Source organism: Cryptomeria japonica, chromosome 9 (genome assembly GCF_030272615.1).
Source record: "Cryptomeria japonica chromosome 9, Sugi_1.0, whole genome shotgun sequence".
Taxonomy (NCBI): Eukaryota; Viridiplantae; Streptophyta; class Pinopsida; order Cupressales; family Cupressaceae; genus Cryptomeria; species Cryptomeria japonica.
The window spans coordinates 560895430-560905261 of NC_081413.1; positions in this window are offsets into that span (position 1 = coordinate 560895430).

The window sequence follows — 9832 nt, forward strand, 5'->3', positions numbered from 1 at the left end:
GAAGAAGGGCAAGTTCGAACCAAATTGGCTTGGTCCTTACATCATTACAACAGCCTATGGATCTGGTGCATATCAGCTCTCAACCACAAAGGGTGAACCTTTGGAAGATCCTATCAACAACATGCACCTTTGCAGGTTTTACACATAACTCTTCAGAGTATCCTAATTCAAAAATATTAAAAAATAAAAAAATTCAAAATACAAAAAAATCAAAAAAATCATAAAAATAAAAAATGATTACTTGGTGACAACCTAGAAAATAGGCGCCTTGTGACACACACACACAAAAAAAAAAATTCCTCCAATGGTGAAAACCACTTTAGTAGCGCCCTAGGCAAGTACCATGGTGAAAACAGGGTCACCGATGCCATGAGTAGGGACATTGCTCCTCCCTCCTTCAGGTTTCCATCTCATCCTTACACTTTGCACACACTCACAGCCTATCCATCCATAATAAACATACCCATTCCCATCATGGCTTGTTATTGATCTACCCAAGATTGGTTAGGCATTCATAATAATCCTTCCTTTTCACCCCTTTTCATCCATAATAATTCAGCTCCTATCTGTGGCTAAGGCAAATCCTATGTCTAGTGATGGGTGTGGAACTAAGAGCATCACATGTTTTGAGGAGTATAATTTCTTCCAGTTTTCTTTAGTCTATCCGCGCACAATCCACAATAAAACAACATTTGCATCCCCAATCTGCAATAAAGTTCCTTCTTCTCTACAATAAAGTATCAGTTGCATGGATTCAGTCAGTTTTAGATGAGACACAACAACAATGGGCTTCAAAAAATCAAATCTTTCAATAGACTCAGACAACATTATGGTTCAATGCTATCTATCCTTTTGTGAAAGTAAACATTATGACCACAATCAAATAGACATACAAGTGACAAGAGACACTAAACTTGAGGACTACAGTGGATGTTGGTGTCAATTCTTGGTTTTCTTTTGATTTTTTTTTTTGGTGACATGTCTTTTAGCTTTTCTGGGATGTCTTTGACTAGCGATTCTATCTCCAGGATGTCGTTGACTAGAAAGGCAAGGATGGGGTATCGTCACCTATTTTTCTTTTGTTGTCTATGGATTGTCTCTTAGTAATACTATGACTTGTCCAAGGATATGAGGACACTGAGAGTCTAGTATGAACTAGGGCATTCCTTGTTTGCGACTATCTGATCTCCATGCAAATGGGTACAATGACTTTCTGGGTTGAACATATGCCTCGATTGTCATAACCTACTTGCCATAATAAAGCTCAATGATGATAAAGCACAAGAAGCTCTTTCACTTCCATATCTTCTATCTTTCATCCCCCTTTCATGATTGACCTCCATCATCCTTCTCGACTCCATGTAGCCTACTATCACATGACTGAGTATAATGAGACACCAAAAATATTTGCATTTCATGTATTTTGCACCTACATTACCACATATTAATCATTTCATACATACATACAGATATCACAATTGGATCACATCCTGCACACAACACATGTTAGCACATTTTACATTCTCATCATGTAAATAGTTATTTGCATTATCATATTCTTTTGCATTTTGTACATCCACAATTGTATATGCATAACATATAAAAACATTAAAGAACCAAAATATTGCATTTCATCATGTACATATTTGCATCCATATCATAAGCATCACATAGAAACATAAGCATCACATAGGTACACATGCATATAGCTGCCACAAGGATGAATCATCTCATATATATATCAAAATCATAAGTGTCATGATACAATGATGTCAAAATCATATGGCTACAATCACCCAAAGGTGTCATCATACAAAATGGTACAAAAATGATACATAGGGAGCCCTCTAAGGCTATGATGAACTCCCTCTCTCAACTCCCCATCGATCGGTATCCTCAGTATCCTGTTGGCATTATGTGAACCGACATGAAGACATAATGATAGTGTATGTTGTCATTGATGTCAATGTGTTATGAAGAGAATCGACATATGTGATGTCAATACATGTTATGAAGAGAACCGACATATGTGATAGGTGAAAAGAGAGAGGAATTGACATATGTATGAATTGGTTTACATGCCAAAGTGAGGTGGCATATTTGTTCAAGGTGAACCGGCATGTAGTTATGGGAATCGGCACATGGAAGCACTGTATGACTACAGGTTGGTAGGTAGCTTCCACTTTAGGATTTCCGATTGGAGTACCTCAAGTCTATGTGACTCAATTGGTGATCTTTGTGAGATGAGTTAGCAGTATGATGGAGGACAGATCATGTTGCCATGTAAGCTCTGTGCGCATGAAGGATCTTGCATGAAGATGACTATTCCTATCTACCTTAGGAATGTGCGAAGTCTGTCAAACAGTGATAACATGTGATGGGTTATCAGCCACCATAAAATCGATGGATAATGGACAATGGAGAATGTCTTAAGATCGATTCAAGATTGTTGCATTTAATGCAGTATGATTCAATGGTCAGGATCAAACCATTTGAATTGCTTAACCTAATAGGTTTAGGGTTTAGGGTTTTTGCTACCGACCTTTATGTTTCCTATAAGGTCAATGTTATGTTTATTTCTGAGGTTGTTGGGAAAAGTTGTGAGTGTATATCCAAGGGAAGTGATACGTAATTCTTGCCAAACCAAAGGAGAGAAGTGATACCTGCAAAGTGAATGTGCAGAAGGTAAAGAGGAGCCTAAACTGATCTGCATTAGCATTGAGTGCTATTAATAGATCATTGTAATACCTACTGATCCCTAACCACTTCAACAGTTGTAAAATCCCCTAACAGGGTAGCCTTAACTAGCTTGATTCAAAATCCCTTAACCAGGTGGTCTTAACCAGCTTGATTCAAATCCCTTAACCAGGTAACTCGAGTCTAATGAGTTCTGAGAAGCTATAGAGCTTAAGAGATCCTTTCAGCTATTGAGTTCTTGAAATCCTCTAACAAGGTGACCCTATCAAGTTTAACCCTTAACCGGGTGATCCCTAACAGGATTAGTTCCTACTAGAACCTATTGTAATTTCCTTAACTGGACAAGGCTCCTAATAGAGTAGACCTCTAAAGAGTTCAAAAAGCCACTTGTGGGTATTCATCCCTACTGTGGTTTTCCCAGTTGGGTTTCCACATGAAAAATATGTGTGTTATGTGTGATGCTTTTATCTTGTGATGTTTTGTTTTACCTATTAAGCATATGAAGGTTCTATGTTTTATACCTATCTATAAAACATATTGAACTCACTATTGTGAAGATCTAATGATTAATTTTACCTGTTTATGCATGAGAGTATAATGATACTATAGTATTGAGCTAAGGGGGAAGATTATTGAGTGACTGATTCATGATTGATTGAGCTGTACTGGATGTTACCAGTTGCACTCTATTTTACCAGTATCCCTATTTGTCAGTCATTTGGGGTGTTTGATGTCAAACCGGTTTTGGACTGTATTTGTGTTTGTACTGATTCACCCCCCCCTCTCGATACCAGTTTGGTAGTCATGGTTCATCATTGAGTTATCAATTGGTATCAGAGCACCTCTAGGTCCTTTGTGTTGTAAGCTTAACCACTTGAGGAAAAGATCCTAGTCAAATGATGAAGAGGGAAGGTCCAAAGTTTAATAGGGAAAATTTTGGTATACGAAAAGACAGGATTAAGATATTCATCAAAAGCATGGGTGTTCAACACTGGACTTATGTTGAAAATGTATATGTTGTTCCTACCGGTACTCTCACCGATAACAAAAAGAGAGAGATACAAGAAAATGGGTAAGTCATGGAAGCCCTCATCAGTAGTCTATCTGATATTGAGTTTATTGATGTTCAGAACAAGGCAAATCCCAAAGAGGTATGGGATGGTCTTGAAAATATCTATGGTGGTGATGAGCATGTAAAACAGGCTAAGGAAGAAAGCCTGAGAGGGAAGTTTCAAGATATGTGGATGGTTGAAGGAGAGACCATTCAGTAGTATGGAATAAGAATCAAAACAATTGTTGGAGAAATAAAGAGTGCAGGTGGCAAAATAGAAGATTCCACTGTGGTAAGTAAAGTCCTGAGATCCCTGTTGCTGGTCTATGCAATAAGGGTCACTGCTATTTAGGAGTTGAGATCAATAGACAAGTCTAAGGTGTCCTTGGACTCCATCATAGCCAAGTTGATAGCCTATGAGCTGAATAGTTTTGATGGTAGTGTTCAAAAGATAGAATCAGCTTTTAAAGCCTTTGCTATACCATCCAGAAAAGGAAAAGAGGCTAGCACTAGTGGGGAACCTAATCAGAGTAGAGAAATGAATGATGAAGAGTTTTTGATGGAATTTGAAGCTCTTCTTGCTAGGAAATTTTCAAAAGGAACTAGTAAATACAAAGGTAAGCTCCCTTTGAAATGTTTCTCCTATAACCAGATAGGACATATTACTATGAATTGTCCTAATAGTGAGAACAAGGATAAACCAGAAATGTTCAAGAAGTTCAAAGGAGGAAACCAGAGAAACTGTTTTGTGGCAGTTGATGAAGGTGTCACAGATGAGGAATCAGAAGATGAAGAGAATGAAGACATTGTGTTTGTTGTTGTAAAGGAGGATGTGGCAGACAAGAAGGCTCTTGTCTCGTGGTATGATAATTTCAATGAGTGGATCATTGACAGTGGCTGTTCTCACCATATGACTAGTGACCAGAGCAAGTTTCTATCCTTAGAGGAGTATGATGGTGGTGTAGTTCACTTTGGCAATGATGCACCATGCATGGTCAAAGGCAAAGGGTCCATCTCTTTGAATGGAAAGAGTAGTGCTAACAATGTGTACTAGGTTGATGGTCTCAGACACAACCTTCTAAGTGTTGCCTAGCTAAATGACAATGGCCTCACTCTGAAATTCAAGAATGGAGCTTGCAGAATCAAAGGAAAAGATGGTAAATTGGTGGCCACTAGCATGCAGACTAAAGGTAACCTATTTCATTTGAATGCAAATATAAGTACATGTCTTATGGCTAAGCTTGATGATAGCTGGATATGGCATAAGAGACTCTGTGAACTTTGATAACATTGTGAAGCCTACTAAGATCAAGGCAGTTAGAGGGTTGTCAGTGCTAAGAAAACCAGATAATACCTTATGCAAAGAGTGTCAATTGGGGAAAATGTCTTCCTCAACCTTTAAAGGTAAATCTTTCACTGCTAACAACTTGCTTGATCTTGTACATACTGATTTGTGTGGTCCTATGAAAAATAGAAGTGTACAGGGTGATAGGTACTTCATGATCCTCACTGATGACTACTCAAGAATGATGTGGGTCACATTCTTGAAAGACAAGTCTAAAGCTTTTGGGAAATTCAAAGCTTTTAGAGAATTAGTGGAGAAGGAAAGCGGTAAAAGGATCAAATGTCTCAGAACTGATCAAGGAGGGGAATTCACTTCTAGTGAATTCAACAAGTATTGTGAAGAATTTGGCATCAAGAGACAACTGCCTACCCCCCGGACTCCACAGTAGAATGGCCTAGCAGAGAGGAATAGCTAGAATATGGTTGAAGTAGCTAGAACCATGTTGATCCAAGGAAAGGTAGCTCACACCTTTTGGAGAGAACCAGTGAGCACTGCAGTCTACACTATGAACCAGGTACTCATCAAAAAGGGTAAGGACAAAACTCCTTATGAGTATTGGACTGGTAAGACACCTGTGGTTAACTACTTTAAGGTATTTGGTAGCAAATGTTACATGAAGAGGAGTGAACATCAGGGCAAATTTGAAGCTAAATGTGATGAGGGAATATTTCTAGGATATTCCACCAAGAGTAAAGCTTTCAAGTGCTACAACAATAGGACTCAGAGAATTATGGAAAGAATCAATGTAAGAGTTGATGAATCCTCTAAGAAGACCGAGGAAATCAGTAGTGAGAAAGCTGTAAATGAACCGGTTGCAACCTTCTGGGAATTGGTTGTCAGTCAACTGAGTACCAATAACAGTGTTCTTGAACTGGTGAATGTTGATACTGATGAAGATGAGGATGAAGAGGAAAAGCAAGAAGAACTAGTTAAGACCATTCCTCGGTATGTCAAGTTGAATCATGATCCTAAGAAGATCATAGGTGATAAGGATGCAGGAATCCTTACAAGAAGAAAGATCAGAGAAAACTCATGTATGATCTCTGAATTTGAGCCTAAATCATTCAAAGAGGCTCATAAAGATGAAGACTGGATCAAGGCAATGGAAGAAGAACCTGACTAGATAGAGAAAAATGGTACATGGTCCTTGGTACCCAGACCTGAGCATAAAAATGTCATTGGCACCAAATGGGTGTTTAGAAATAAGTTGAATGAGGATGGCACGGTGATTAGGAATAAAGCCAGATTGGTATGCAAAGGATATGCTCAAGAAGAAGGAGAAGACAATGGAGATACCTTTTCTCTCATGGCCAGATTGGAAGGAGTTTGTATGCTTCTTGCATATGCAGCTTTTAAGAGGTTCAAGGTATATAAAATGGATGTAAAATCTGCATTCCTAAATGGTTTACTTGAAGAGGAGGTGTATATTGAGCAACCAGATGGGTTTACCCTATCTGAAGATAGTGACATGGTATGTAGGCTACATAAAGCATTATATGGTCTAAAGCAAGCACCAAGGACATGGTATGAGCACCTACATTCCCATCTTGTGAAGATTGGATTTGAGAGAACAAGTGAAGATAGCAATATCTACTTGAAGTCTGAAGGAGATCAGATCCTGATCTGTGAAGTTTTTTTTGATGACATCATCTTTGGAGGAGATGACAAGATGAGTCATGAGTTTGCTGATGAGATGAAGAAAGAGTTTGAGATGTCACTCATAGGGGAGATTAAGTTCTTCATTGGACTACAGATCCAGTAGATTGAAGATGGAATCTTCATCACTCAGTCCAAATATGTCAAAGAGGTGTTGAAGACTTTTGGCATGGAAGATAGCAAACTGGTTGGTACGCTGATGGTGATTGGTTTCAAATTGAAACAAGAGGATGATTCTGCACTGGTTGATGAGAAGGAATACCGATCAATGATTGGTAAGTTGCATTATGTAGTGCATAGCAGACTGGATATTGCACATGTAGTTGGCATTACTGCAAGGTTCCAGAAGAGTCCAAGAGAATCTCACTTGATTGCAGTCAAGAGGATTCTTAGGTATCTGAAAGAAACAGTTGACTATGGATTGTGGTACCCATACAATAATAATTTCAATCTGAAAGTGTTCACATATGCTGATTGGGTAGGTAATGTGGATGACCAGAAAAGCACAATCGGTGGTGCATTCTTTCTTGGTGGTAGACTGGTCTCATGGATGAGTAAAAAGTAGAGTTGTATCTCTCTATCTACAATGGAAGCGGAGTATGGATGAAGCATGTATTGGAAGGCTTCAAGATCCCTGTATCTAAATTGGTAAGTATATTCTGTGATAACACAAGTGCTATCAATATATCAAAGAATCTGGTTTTACATTCTAGAACCAAGCATTTTGAGCTTAAGTATCATTTCTTGAGGGAAAAGGTTCAGAATAAAGAGATTGCACTGGAGCATGTGTCTAGTAAGGAGTAGTTAGCAGACATATTCACCAAGCCTCTCCCGAAGACAACATTTGTGCATTTGAGAGGTGAATTAGGGGTATTGAACCTTTAGGAGGTGAACTAAAAGTAATTGTTCCACATCAGTCAGGTACGAAAAAGACAAGTTTTAGTTGATTGATGTGTTGAAGGATGCTAGTCCTAAGGGGGAGCAGCATGATGAAACAGAGATTCTTGTACCTCCACTTTGGCATTGTTGTCAAAGCGGGAGAAAGAGTGAAGCAGAAAAGATATCTGTAACAAATAGGGGAGAAGGAGTGAAGCGGAGAGATATCTTTGTATATTTCCATCAATGTCAAAGGGGGAGATTGTTAGCATTATGTGAACCGGCATGAAGACATAATGACAGTGTATGTTGTCATTGATGTCAATATGTGCTATGAAGAGAACCGGCATATGTGATGTCAATATGTGTTATGAAGAGAACCGGCATATGTGATAGGTGAAGAGAGAGAGGAACCGACATATGTATGAACCGGTTTATATGCCAAAGTGAAGTGACATATTTGTTCAAGGTGAACAGACATGTAGTTATGGGAACTGGTACTTGGAAGCATTGTATGACTACCTGTTGGTAGGTAGCTTCCACTTCAGGATTTCTAGTTGGAGTACCTCAAGTCTGTGTGACTCAATCGGTGATCTTTGTGTGATGAGTTAGCAGTGTGATGGAGGACAGATCATGTTACCACATAAGCTCTGTGCACGTGAAGGATCTTGCATGAAGATGACTATTCCTATCTACCTCAGGAATGTGCGAAGTCTGTCAAATGGTGATAACGCGTGATGGGTTATTAGTTGCCATGAAATTAGTGGATAATGGATGATGGAGAATGTCTTGAGATCAATTCAAGATTGTTGCATTTAATGCAGTATGATTCAATGGTCAGGATCGAATTGTTTGAATTGCTTAACCTAACAGGTTTAGGATTTAGGGTTTTTGCTACCGACCTGTATGTTTCCTATAAGGTTGATGTTGTGTTTCTTTTTGAGGTTGTTGGTAAAAGTTATGAGTGTGTATCTAAAGGAAGTGATACATAATTCTTGCTAGACCAAAGGAGAGAAGTGATACTTGCAAAGTGAATGTGCAGAAGGTAAAGAGGAGCCTAAACGGATCTGTATTAGCATTGAGTGCTGTTAACAGATCATTATAATACCTGTTGATCTCTAACCACTTCAGAAATTGTAAAATCCCCTAATAGGGTAGCCTTAACTGGCTTGATTCAAAATCCCTTTACCGAGTGGTCTTAACCGGCTTGATTCAAATCCCTTAATTAGGTAACTCGAGGCTAATGAGTTCTGATAGGCTATAGAGCTTAGGAGGTCCTTTCAGCTATTGAGTTCTTGAAATCCTCTAACAAGGTGACCCTACCAGGTTTAACCCTTAACCAGGTATCCCTTAACCAAGTGATCCCTAATAGGATCAGTTCCTACCAGAACCTATTGTAATGTCTTTAACCGGACAAGGCTCCTAACAAAGCGAACTTCTCAAGAGTTCAAAAAGAAGCTTGTGGGTATTCATCCCCACCGTGGTTTTTCCCAGTTGGGTTTCCACGTGAAAAATATGTGTGTTATGTGTGATGCTTTGTTTTACCTGTTAAGCATATGAAGGTTCTATGTTTTATGCCTGTCTATAAAACATATTGAACTCACTATTGTGAAGATCTGATAATTAAGTTTTCCTGTTTATGCACGAGAGTATAATGATATTGTAGTATTGAGCTAAGAGGGAAGCTTATTGAGTGACCAGTTCATGACTGATTGAGCTATATTGGATGTTACCAGTTGCACTTTATTTTACCAGTATCCCTGTTTGTCAGTCATTTGGGGTATTTGCTATCAAACTGGTTTTGGACTGTATTTGTGTTTGTACTGATTCACCCCCCCCTCTCAGTACCAGTTTGGTACTCGTGGTTCATCATTGAGTTATCATATCCTATATACATCCTCTAAGGTTACTGTCATCCCATCCATCAACAAATGAAATGTACATGTCTCTGAGTGCCATCTCTTAGTTAGTGTAGTCAACAACTCCATGTTCACTTGAAACTCAAGCACATACATAATATATCGCAAACCCATGACCTCAACTGTTGCTCTATCCTCAAATGTCATCTCTACTCGTAAACTCTGAGTCGAAGGGAATCTCTCTGGTGACTCCAGCATAGGTAGGTCCTCCTGCAGTCAAGCAAATCAACTGTGTCAATCAAAGTGGCATTCCCTGTTCATCACAAAATGCTGCTTTTTATCATAGTG